We start from the raw sequence: 12,901 nt of genomic DNA on the forward strand, positions 1-12,901 counted from the left end.
GGGATGAATAGATCATGTGACAGTTCCTCCATCATAGGCAAACGTCATCTGTTGTCAGCTGGTGTGACCCTGATCAATACATCAATAAATAATTGCATGGATACTGTAACTATTGATCACTGAGAGATGAGACACCAGAAGGCTGTCTTCAGTGTTATTAGAGATGAAGACATCAGTGTTGTGAAAGTGTAGGAACACGGACCCACAACAGGGGGCGCAATGAACGGACAATGGAGGAAGGGAATAACAAGGTTTACTATTGTGGAATGAGCACAATGAATACAACAATCACAATTTGGGGTCGAATCCGCTGGTGTCGTGTGGGCAGGCTCGAAGGTAGGAGACGTCTGTCTCAGTCAAACCGGAACCACCCAGATCTCCTCTGCCACCGAACCCTGGAAATACTGGAACCGCCAAGTCCCGAATTCCCAGGTGGCCACTGCCTCCGCTCGTCGGATCCGGTACTGCTGGCGGGAGAGAGCAACAACACACAGGTGTGGATGCGACAGCACCCAGTAACGGAGAGGGGAGAAGCCGCCTCCACCTCTTGTCAATGTATAGCAGGAAGGTGAGTACTTATCCAAGCAATGTAGCTACCAGTAGTCAACAGTCCTGAAAAGGTTTAACAAGCTTTAGCTGGTTGTTCAGAATATGAATGCAGAGAATATTACCTCAGTCTTAGGCGATATCTCGGCACTGAGGTGGAGACGCCGTCCTCCTGATATACCTCTGTGCTGAGTGGAACAGCTGTGTCCGGTGATGGGTGACAGCTGTCACCCCGGCTGCTCCCATAAGGCGGCAGCGCCCTCTGGTGCCTGGAGCCCGCACTCCAGGCAGGGCGCCCTCTGGTGGTGGTGGGCCAGCAGTACCTCCTCTTCAGCGGTCCACACAACAATCAGTCCTTTGAAACCACAGCAGTTAAAGCTGGCGGTGTGTATTTGGAATCCCTCAGCCCTGATGATGAACACGGGTGGACTTTAGGCCGTGACGGAGGCGGGCCTGCTGCTACTGGTGTACTTTCTTCTGGAGAGATCAGATATTCATCTACTCCACGTGTTTTCAATAAACTGAGACTTTAATGTTACGCCACAAGTGAAAGAACGCACAACAAAATACATGGACAGAAAGCAGAAATGCATGAAAGAAAACTCTGCGGAAACCTTCAATGACAACGATTTAAAAAGATAAATAAACGGGCTGCAGAGATGTGGCTGCGTTCACTGGCGCTTTAAAGTGTAAAAGTGGTGAAACATTCAAACTAACAGTATGTTTTAGAGATTAAGTGGTTTTTTCTAACCACTGAAGTTATGTACATTTAAAGAAAATGTACTTAAAATGCAAGACCAAAAGAAATGCAGTACATGCATGAACGTTTTGAAAGTCAATGAGTAAATCTTACAAGCTTAATTTGCCCAAAAGTTATAAAAAAAAAAGAAGAAAAATGATCAAATATGAGTAACTACCTTTTCATTTTTGATTGCAAAATTTAATGTGTAATAATTTACTGTATCACGCACATAACTGGTGCTTAGGCGCTCCTGTGCACTAAACATACATGATGTGCAGCAGAAAACTCTTCCTGGATAATGTGTGCATCACTTTCCCTCTGAGAGGGACATCGGCACCAATTTGATCAGCTAGCGCTTAGCCTAGGTTCATGTGTTATACATCATACTGACAAAGTGAGGAACCTTGGGGTAATTTTTGATCCTACGTTGTCCTTTGACCTCCACATTAGGGACTTTATGAGGACTGCTTTCTTTCATCTAAGAAATATAGCAAAGATTCGTCCCATCCTGTCTATGGCTGATGCTGAGACTCTGATTCATGCGTTTGTTTCTTCTACATTGGACTGCTGTAATGCTTTGTTTTCTGGTTTACCACAGTCCAGCATCAGGGGTCTTCAACTGGTTCAAAATGCTGCTGCCAGACTTCTGACACAAAGCAGAAGGTTTGACCATATTACGCCGGTTCTGGCATCCCTTCACTGGCTTCCGGTCTCTTTGAGATCGGATTTTAAAGTATTACTATTGGCCTATAAAATTGTTCATGGACTGGCACCCCCCTATCTGGCCGGCCTGGTTGAGTCCTATGTGCCGGCAAGGGCTCTGCGTTCACAGGGTGCAGGACTGTTGTGTGTCCCGAGGGTGAAGAAAAAGTCAGCGGGATACAGAACTTTCTATCACCGCGCCCCAGCTCTGTGGAATGATCTGCCTGTGCTGATACGACAGTCGGACTCTGTGGAGACTTTTAAAGCCAGGCTGAAGACACATTTGTTCTCCCTGTTTTATCATTAGCATTTTATATGATTGTGTGTCTTTTTATATTCATTTTATTTATTTTATTTCTTTTACCTTTTTATGGTTACATTTTCTTTTATTGTGTTTTAATCTTATTTCATTTTATTCTGCTTTTAAATGTTTGTGAAGTGCCTTGAGGCGATTACTCGTGATTTGGCGCTATATAAATTAATAAATTATTATTATTATTATTATTATTATTATGAGAGCGCAACGCTCCATTTTTTCTGCTGTGCATCATTTATTTTTAGCATGCACAAGCACTTAAGCACCAGCGCACCAGTTATGTGCACGATATGAAATGCCCTTTACCATGATATGAGATGTTTGTCATGTCACAGCCTGAACCAACAGAGACGTGATGATGAAACATGAGTACAGTATAACCGTTTTATCTTCTGACTGAGTCCAATAATTTCACAACATTATGAAACAGACTTTATGTTTCTGTCTGACATTTAAATTGTGAACAGTCAGGGTTTGAGGCTGATTTATCTTTAGTTTGTTTGTAGGTGCAGGGTGGAAACGATCGCATTAGCTTGTTGAGGTGTGTTTGAAGTTCTGCGAGGATCCAACCTTTGCTGCTTCCTGTCTTTCTGCCAATCAGTGGCACTAAATCAGCTGAGCCGCAGGCCGCTCCCACCAGTCCAAACACTGAGGTCAAAGCAGCACTAATTCCTGTGTGGCAGCTCATTAAGCCTCCGGCTTGGACCTGAGGACCAAAGGCCAACATATGGCCACAGCCCAGCAGCCGCCCTCGACCCACCCTACTCCCCCACTATAATTAAAGTCACTGCCAAACCTCCAACATGTGGAGCACCGATGGAAACTGCAGCTGATTATTGACGAGCTGAGCTGCCCCAGCACAGGAAGCTAATGCAACATCAAACGAGCTGTCGCGGCATAGCTGTTGGCACCGTTTAACAGCACTGAACCACTTGACAACCTTCAGTCAGCCTCGTTCATAAAACTCCGGCTGCTGGTAAATTACACATAATGACAAGGTTGAGCAGGAACACGGAGCAATTTGAGGGTTTCTGATACTGTCCATGTAATACGGCTTGTGAAAAAGCATTTTCAATTCTGACCGTACTGATGGTACTCTGTCCCTCAGGATCTCTCCCTGCACGGTGCGTTAAGGTCGACTAAGTTATAAACAGAAATGTTTTAGACAGGGTTTGTTCATACAGTACAGCCAAAACAAGTTCAACTAATCACAACTAGAGAACTCCTTCAGGGTTTTCTGGGTGTCTTGGTGGCTTCCCTCACTTGTCTTGACAACGCTCTACTCCATACAGATTTGCCATACAATCCCACACTCTGTATTTCTTCATGACTGATGGAAATGAAATCCAAGGCACATTCAGTGACTCATGCAGTTCATGTATTTATCCCATGATTTGTCAAAACAAAACTGGCTTTAAGGGTGGCCCCCACTTTGCCAATTTTCTGCCTCAATTGCTCCCCACAGCACTAAATGAGGAGATCAGACTGACTGTCCACAACGCCATCAAATGTTGTGTGTCATAGTACTGTACATGATTAAACACTAGATTACAAGTGACACTGAATGCAGTTCCATGATACGGAGTAGGACTGAGCTTGTTCACAAGAGTACTGTGTGCAGCCTGTGCGCTAACATCTGTGTTTATAACACCACGTTACGACAAAGCTAAAATATGTCTGCTGCATGACTTTCATGGGATATGGATTGTAAATATAACAGGAGATTTAAAGAAGTCAGTGAAAAGTGAGTCTATGAACACACCACACACACACACATGCTCTGCACTCTGCTCCAGAAAAGAAAACAATCTGCACTCTGCTCAAAACAGAAAACAATCTGCACTGTATTTTAATTTTAACCTGCCATCAAAGAGACTGCTCAGCCAAATCTAGACTAGAAGCAAAGATCTAGATCTAGAAGCAAAAAAGATTTATTTCGTGAAGAATGAAATAAAAACCATCCAATTAAAGTTATCTATTAAAATAAAAGAACCCCCCCCATCTACACAAATTACATCTGATTATTCGTTTTTTTGGATCACAATGTATCAATTTTTTTTTTAACATGTTCAAAATATTCTTCCTTTGTCACTACATTCTGCACTGCCACTATTACCACAGATTACATCTTTTGCATGTCTGATTGGGTAGCTGATGGTTTTTGATTGTTTGTTTTTATTTAGTGTGAATTCATCAAAAGGTGCCAATAATTGTGTTACGGGTACATTTTTTAATTCAGTACTGAAAATGAAAGTCCTTTTTTGTTAATAACTTTGGAGATTTTATTAAATACTCTGATTTAGTACTGGACAATATGACAAATAAAAAAAAATCATTATTTTTTTATTGTTTGATAAATATTAACAATTTATAATTTAATAGTGCTGCCAGCTTGAATTGTATCCACATGAGGACTGAAACCTGAAGAAACTATAAGGTTAATTACTTAAACTTTAGTGTTTTATTGTATTTTATTTTGGGAAAAACTTTGCAGGAGTGGTGGCCAAGTGGTTAGTACACTTGGGTTTCAGTGGTTCAGTGCACATGTCTCCTGGTTCAAACCCCACCCCTGCCACAGTTCCCCATGTAATGTGGAGTTGCGTCAGGAAGGGCATCCGAGTTAAAAGTTGTGCCAATTCAACATGCAGAGTCACCTTGGATTTACTATGGTGACCCCGAGTGCAAACACGGGAGCAGCTGAAGGGACTTACTATTTTGGGAAGAACTTTGTATAGAGTATGAGTTTAGAAAGTACTACACAAATATTATGATTATGATTATTATTATTATTATTGTAATGCCATGTATAAAGCTGATGCAGCTACTGCAGTCTGCGTTTGGAATAAAGTTTGTGCCCAGCACCCCAGGGCGCTGGATGAGCCCCTGCCTGCGGCGTAAATGCTTGCATGGTCATCTCAACAATTGCACCTTGTTTTTGATATTGTTTTGATTTCCTGTTTCTTCATCTTTGTAAAACCTTGTACCTGTTAGCATGGCCCAAGCAGAGGGTCACCCCTTTGAGTCTGGTCTGCTTGAGGTTTCTTCCTCAATATCATCAGAGGGAGTCTTTCTTAACACTGTCGCCTGTGTTCTTGCTCTCGGAGTCGGTAAGGTTAGACCTTACTTGTGTGAAGTGCCTTGAGGCAACTTTGTTGGAGTGATATAAAATGAAATAAATTGAAATTGAATTGAACTGTAGCTGCAGTGCATGTTGAAGGCTTTTATTCTGAAGGGTCAGGATCAGGCGTGCGTGTTGTTTGAGGATAACTGTTCACACAATGGAGCCTCTGTGAGGACATTTTGTTATCCTGCTATAAGTATCAGATCAACTAAAACACTCGGCGCGATAATCCTTTTTTGAGGATTTTGATGATACAAAACTGGTTCATTTGGTCCAGTAACTCTGAGTTGGAGTGTAAGCATTTAACCAGCAGTAAGACCATGAGCTTTAACAGCATCCTAAAGGTGAAAAGTGCAGTTTGACTTTCTTGTGATGATGCAACAGATAATAATAATAATAATAATAATAATAATAATAATAATAATAATAAGACGACGACTCTAGACTGAAGTCGTGCAGGCAGAACCAGCTGGTGAACAGATCCCATTAGTTAGCGTAAGGAAAGCACACTGATGAACGTAGGTACCAGACGCGTCAGTGCGACGCATAACGAGGCTGAACAGCGGCATTGCTTTTACTCAGCGAGCGTCTCCGGGAGCCACAACAGAGCCACAGTCTGATGGCTGTGACATTTCAGCACATAGCTCCACAGCCCACATGGACAAAGTCATTATCATCACAACAACAAGCTGCAAGGAGGCAACAAGCGGCGGAACACAAGTATGAGCTTGTTTCCTGACTGTAAGTGATTCTCAGGATGAATATGAGTCCTGGAATAATGTGAGGATAATGATCAGTCTGCTCCTTGTTCTCAGAGAAATGGAGGGTTTCACTCTGACTCATCTTCTGTTTCTCACCAGGCCGCCATTACACCCACCAACACAATCCAAGCGGCGCCGTGCAAGTACATCTACAGACGTGTTAGACCACAGTCAGGTTGCTTCTGATGTTACGTGTCAGTGCTGCGGGGACGACACAACGAGACGCTCATCCTCAAACAATGATTCACGAACAGAACTGTGATGCTGCTCATTAAAATAATTAAATCCCGCTTGTCTCCGTCACCGAGCAGCGAGACGCACATAAGCGCATCAGGAAGCTGGAGCACGCATAACCAAGCAGCTACCAGCCTGCTGATCGCTCTGCTGCGGTTTGTTTATCATCACCACATGAATGGTACTCGGAAATGACGAGGAAGACGCTGCAGCTCCTGCAGCCGGCTGTCAATCAATAATCCAACTTCACCTCCATGTTTAACTTCAACTCTGGAGGTTAAACTCAGATCAGGGAATGACTGAACTGTCACTCGTCTGCTGCCAAGTTGACTGGTAAAAGAACAGAACAGCTCAAAAAAAACCCACAGTGTCTCCTCATCGTTACAGGAGGTGCAGCCTCGACTGTCCTACACAGGTCCTGAGGACCATCAGTCCTTATCCCTGGATACTGCAGCATGAAGCAGGTGATCTTTCCTGTTGTTTGTCTTGTGGCCGCTCCGGTTGTTCAGGGTCATCACAGCGGATCCACATGGGAATTTTTACAGCGGATGCACTTACTGAGACAATTCCAGTTCTGTACAGTCAAACACACCCAGCCCCTGGTCCTCCTGAGTCCCCTTCCAGCCGAGTACTCACTGGGTCCTACTGTGTTTCACGTCTGAGGTCTGATGGGATCAGGTGCACACGAAGCAAGTGGCCTTTAAAAATATACATAATCTCTTTTATGTGATTAAAAAATACAGAATCTATTTTCGATGGGCTGCAGTTTATAAGGAAATCTGATTTATATATTCAAGCTGAGTTTTTATAGTAATTTAGTGAATGCCTGTGGCCACACGGTGTGGTGGGTCTGAGCTGTCTGGGGTCACCTCCAGCCTCCTGTGGATGCAGGGCGCTGACCCCATGTAGCTCAGCAGTCAAGTGGCAGTGATGTTCATTCATTTCATCACATTATTTCTATCACAGCTGCACACAGATTTACAGCACACAAACACCTGCGTGTACATTCACCGTTACCCTCTAAAACTAACAAAATATAACGCAATGCTAAAATACCCTCAGCCTTTCAACGGCATCTGCAGGAGGGGGTGCGTGTGCGCATACATGAGCTTGTAATGTGCGCGCACTCTGATGTCCACGAGATGTCTTATAAATGACTCCATTGGTGTTTGCAGGTTACAAAAACAGCATTTTCAGTTTCGGATGTTATTACGTCCACCAAGGACGTAATAAAGTCATCAGTGCTTATTTATTTGTCTGTCTGTTATCAGGATTACGTGAAAACTACTGAATGGATTTTGATGAACTTTTCATCACAAATAGATGTTAGGCCACAGAAGAACCCATTAAATTTTGGAGGTGATCCGGATCAAGATTTCCCTTTATAAAGGCTTTGAAGGATTTCTTCAAAACTACTTCATAGATTCTCACCAATTTTGCACCAGATAGATATTAGGGCACGGAACATTCCACTGAATTTTGGAGGTGATCCGGATCCGGATTGGCGGACGTCAGAAATCTGTGACTGTTCTTGTTTCTCACTTGCTTCTACATAATATATGACAAACATGTTATATTTACACAGAAACGCAGCAGTTTCAATTAGCAGCCGGAGAGAGACCAGCCAGTGATGTCACAGTGCCTCTCTACTCTGATTGGCTGTCACCATGTTCTTCTCAGAATGATGCCCTCCTCCCCCGAAAACAAAGCAGAGTTGCATGATTCATAGCATAAAAATAGGGAACAGAATGTGACTTTTTGACCTATTAAAATAGGTCAAGGTTAGCCATCTTTGAACTTGTCCAAGGTCTGTGTCCTAAAAATGTTCCCTGTGAAGTTGAAGACTCTGGCAGTAATAGGACTGGACTTATGCTGAACACAGACAGACACAGCCAGATGGACAGATGGATGTAAGGTCTTTGCAATACCCGATGGCCCTATTTTTTTGGCCTTGGGTAATGACCACAGGTAGAGAAGCAGACATCTAATGAAGCTGTGGATGTAGATTGTGCACATTCACTGTGCAGCTCTCAGTCTGTGGCACAGCTGGTATTTGTATGTAGGAGCGTTGAAGATGGTGCAGTTTTGTGCAGCAGGTTGGTTCCTGGTGAAACATGTGAGCGAGCGGTGGGCAGCTGGTGTGTATTTGTGAATGATGTAATACGTGCATGTGTTTTTTTGACCCACATGGCCTCAGAGACGAGTAAAGTCCTGCAGACTGAGCATGTGTTGTTCCGTCTCTGTGCTGTCAGTGAGTTCTTGAGGAGCAGTTTGTGTTTGTGCGGCGTTACAGTTGTGTCAGATTGTGGTCATGTGAGTGTCAGCAGTCATACCTCTGGTTTTCAGCCTATCAGGACCTTCAGTTCCTCCACATTTCTCTGTGTGCCTCAAAAACAGAAGCCCTGCAGGAACAGAGACAAATTCAATTATTCACTTCTGGATTCATTAACATAAGAAATCAGCAGGGTTACAGCAAATGTCACTGATGCGGCTCTGACATCGACTACAGGTTTTCTGAAGAGCTGGTTTGAAGCTTGGGGGGGGTCCCCCAAATGTCACCATACTGGGAGTGCCTGACTCCACCTACCTCCGGACCAAAGGAGGCGGGGCCTGGGAAAGACTGACATGAACTAGCCAGGATGAATGAAGCCTGAACAGACCCCCGGCTTGGAGTTCCCAAAGAAGCTATGGCTAACTAATGTATCATCAGGTATTTTATTAATGCTTATTTCTTTTGGGGACTGGGCCGTGATTGGATGGGTGCCACCTGTTATGAAAAAGCTGTGACTGGCATATTGCGTCAGTTAATGTCAACAAGCTCTCGACACCTGCTAATTGGTCTTAATGGTGCTAACATTCAAATTAAATAATACTAAAATTTCACACAGTGGAAATACTGGAGCACTGACTTTTAGATGGACCATTAGTACAAGTAACTACACAGAAAACTGTATTATCTCAGATGTCTCTAATAAAATGCTCAGAAAGGACAAACACCCTCGATTCCACAGCAGCTAGCAGCCTATGCTAGCAGGCGGCAACCTCCTGCTGGCACACACTGGCATACAATGTCCCTAATTATTTATGTTAATGGCTTAAAATAGCTTAAAATGATAAGTTATATAAAATATTCACACCTTGTACAGTTGTCATGAGCAGTTATAAAGACCAAAACCGTGTTTTGTTTTGGGATCCTATGGAAATGACTCACTGTTGTAGGCAGCCTCAAATGGCCACTCAAGGAACTGCAGGATTTGGCACTTCCACACTAAAACATGAAAAACTAAAGCCAACAGGCTGCTTCTGCGGAACGCAAAAGTAACGAGTTATCCACCGAGCCAGTAAAGTAAAATATTACACTTTTAGAAGCAGCGATTAATATGTAATCCATTATGTTTTTGAGTAACAACCTCATCACTGCTAACAGGCAACAACTAACACATAACTTGTTTAGCTGAGGCAAGAAGAGGAACAGGTGCTAATCATTGGCTTGGTCAAAATAAAGGGTGGATGCCGTTATGGTACCTAATCTCCCACTTTAACAAAACACAACTAAGTCATCACTTGTTAAATCAACCATTAACAAATGTAAACACTATGATGAGTTACTGGTAAATGGAGTGAGCAGGCACAAGTGAGGGAAGCCACCAAGACACCTGTGCAGGAGTTACAGTGGCTGGGACTGGAGAGGCGGTGCCACCTTACTCTCCCATGTGCCTTGTGGCAAAACTCAACCCCCAATTTTACAGTTATACACATAGAAAGTATATATATGCACACATACATACATACATATATAAAAACAAAACATCACTGAATCAACAAATGAACTGTTATAGTTCTGTGGGTATTTATTTTCTTTTTAGTGATGACACAGCCACTTTTAAAAGTCAGTTTTCTGATTCCAGTCTGTCACTTATTAAGGGAACAATTACAGAGTCCTCAGTAACCGCGACGGCAGAACTAATTTGTAAATAATGAACTCCAGTGTCCAGTGAGCTTCCTGCTCTGCAACATTTGGAAAACCTGGGATTAAAAAAAACAAACCACCACAGAACTCCTTTGGATTCTGGATGGCAACCAACCAGACAGATCTAGTTTCAAGAGGTCCATTCAGACCTGTCACTGTGGCAGCCAGGTGAAACATGGGGGTGTAGATGGAGTTCTCCAATCACTGGGGTCCTACGTGCTGGATCACACACAGAAAAACACACCACAAGGCTAAAATGTCAAAGGTAATGTTCCCTCACAAAGCAAGTGATCCTCCTCATTGCAGTCTCCATAAGTTACTGTTCATCTGACACAATGTTATTCCAGCAGCACTCAAGGATCCTTTGAAGAGACCTGGTACCAAAGACATCCAGTCATTGCCTCTGGACACTGGACAGAGTCCAAGGTTGAAGGCTGAACAGTAAGACCAGGAAGTACCAGGACCGGACCTGCAGCTCTGACATGAAGTTTTCATATCACTAATTATGTGACAAAAATGATCAGTTGTGAGTATTATCACACTATTGTTAGAATGTGCTGAGCTGCATTTTTTCTGCGCATGAGCTTACTATTTTTAATCAACTTTCCCTCAAGATTTTTGGAGAAGCTAAAATATTCTCACACTTCAGGTCTTCGTTATCTTTGGATGCTGGAAGGTTTCTTGAGCGCTGTCACTGCCAACCGCCATGTTTCACTCCCACATAAACCCACATCGCAAGCTGTGTCTGTGCACCTGCACCTGGTGAGAGGACGAGCTTCCAATAAAACAAAAAAGAAGCTGTCACATAGTGACAGAAAAGAGTCGCACTGTATGCACACATAAAAAAATAAATAAAAACCTGCTGGTGGTCTGTGGGCCCCCCAGGGTCCCATGCTCTTAAGGGTTAAGATTTATTTTTTACAATAAAAACTGCTTTGTTCGTAATGCTACCATAGTCATTGTTAAAAATGATACAAATATATATATATCATATAATCACAACTCATGAGCATATTAAGGAATAGCCAAAGACGATCTTCTGTGTCATGAACGCCCCCGACTTTAACTGCACAGGTGCAAACAGCATATTGGACTATAATTAAAAATGTAATGTGCATATTTATCATCAGGGCCCCCCCAGTGAAGCAGGTCAATGCAAAAGGAGGCGGGGCAAAACATGCAAATTAGCAGCACTGATTCAGACAGAACAACAATCCGGCTCTGTTTTCTAACAGAATAAACTTCAGTAAAAATCTCTGACATTTCACATCTTTGTGTGTTTGTCGCTGACATTATCCAAAAGTAATAAAATAATCTGATTACTTGATGTTTGGATTTGGTGTTTAGTGGAGTTCATTTGTGCAGCAGACCTGGTGTTTATCGTTTTTAAATGGTGTAAAAGCTGATGAGGTGAGATGTGCTTGCAGGTTAAGAGGCGACGGTGATCACTGAGACAAAGTTGAGCCACTCGTGAAAGAAAAGAGACTCAGACGGACTGAGAACAAAGAGAAAGTATCAGAGACACAGAGCAGAGAGATCCGGTTTGACACCTTATTTCCTGTTCATTCTGCTGTGGTACTTTTGTTTTCTAGTTGCTGTTTTAATCAGACAGGTTAAAGACAGTTTTTATCGTCTCTGATGCGATTATTTGTGACACAATGAGCAACTGCAGCAGCGTACAGTAGAATTTAAATAGTCTTCGAAATGCTAAAATTTTTCAGCCACGTGTTCCAGCGGGTCTATTTTAGTGGGTCTGTGGTGAGACCAGAGTCCAGAAATACTCTCCCGAATCTCAGTGTGGAAGTCAAACGTGTGATTTAGTCTTTCCTTAGCAGCACAAAATTGCCATCTGCAGCCGCACTCGCTCTCCGTCAGCCCAGGAAGTGATGCTACGGACTCCCAGCAGGCTTTGCTGTGTGTGTGTGTGTGTGTGTGTGTGTTAGGTGGGGGAGGTTGCAGGTTCCAGCCTGCGGGGGGGGGTCTGACCATTTCATTGACAGCTTTATCCAATAAAACATAATGGCACCGAGGGTCAGTGCACCACACAGAGTGGTCACATGACTGACACAACAGCCAACAGCCTCAGTCATTGAGCTGCGTTGTGACTGAGATGGACTGGGGGGGGGGGGGGGGGTAATGCTGCAGAACCGGTCCGATACAAAGCGCGCTCCACAGCGAGCCAACCCACCGAGCTGACACCAGCAGACTGCAGGAAGGCCGCACACGGCACAGCCAAGGGCTTAGGACAAAAAAACAACAAAAAAAACATCTGAAGAAGTTCATGGATTTATTTTTATTGTTTTTCCACTGAAGGATTCAGTTGACGAGATTCGTCCTTTAATCTGTGAAAACCGCTGATCTGGACTTCCTGAATGTGAGGATGTGGTCCTGCTGCTCTGTTAAAGTGATTTCATGTATGACTGAATGGTTTTCAACATTTTTAAACCACTTTAAGCACATTTTTCATTGTAGCTGTTTGTCTCGTCTCCCGTGTTCAGATTTAATTTCT

The 12,901-nt window shown here is 43.2% G+C and overlaps 1 protein-coding gene across 4 annotated transcripts in view; it reads right to left on the reverse strand.

The window, feature by feature from the left end:
* Window positions 1-12,901, reverse strand: part of fynb (FYN proto-oncogene, Src family tyrosine kinase b) — an 85,234-nt gene that overhangs the window by 49,155 nt on the left and 23,178 nt on the right. For all 4 annotated transcript variants that reach the window (XM_034161888.1, XM_034161886.1, XM_034161889.1 and 1 more), the window contains exon 2: window positions 8,756-8,824. The gene's annotated coding sequence lies outside the window, so the exon portion shown is untranslated. The remainder of the gene's footprint in view (window positions 1-8,755; window positions 8,825-12,901) is intronic.

Source organism: Thalassophryne amazonica, chromosome 21 (genome assembly GCF_902500255.1).
Source record: "Thalassophryne amazonica chromosome 21, fThaAma1.1, whole genome shotgun sequence".
Lineage (NCBI taxonomy): Eukaryota > Metazoa > Chordata > Actinopteri > Batrachoidiformes > Batrachoididae > Thalassophryne > Thalassophryne amazonica.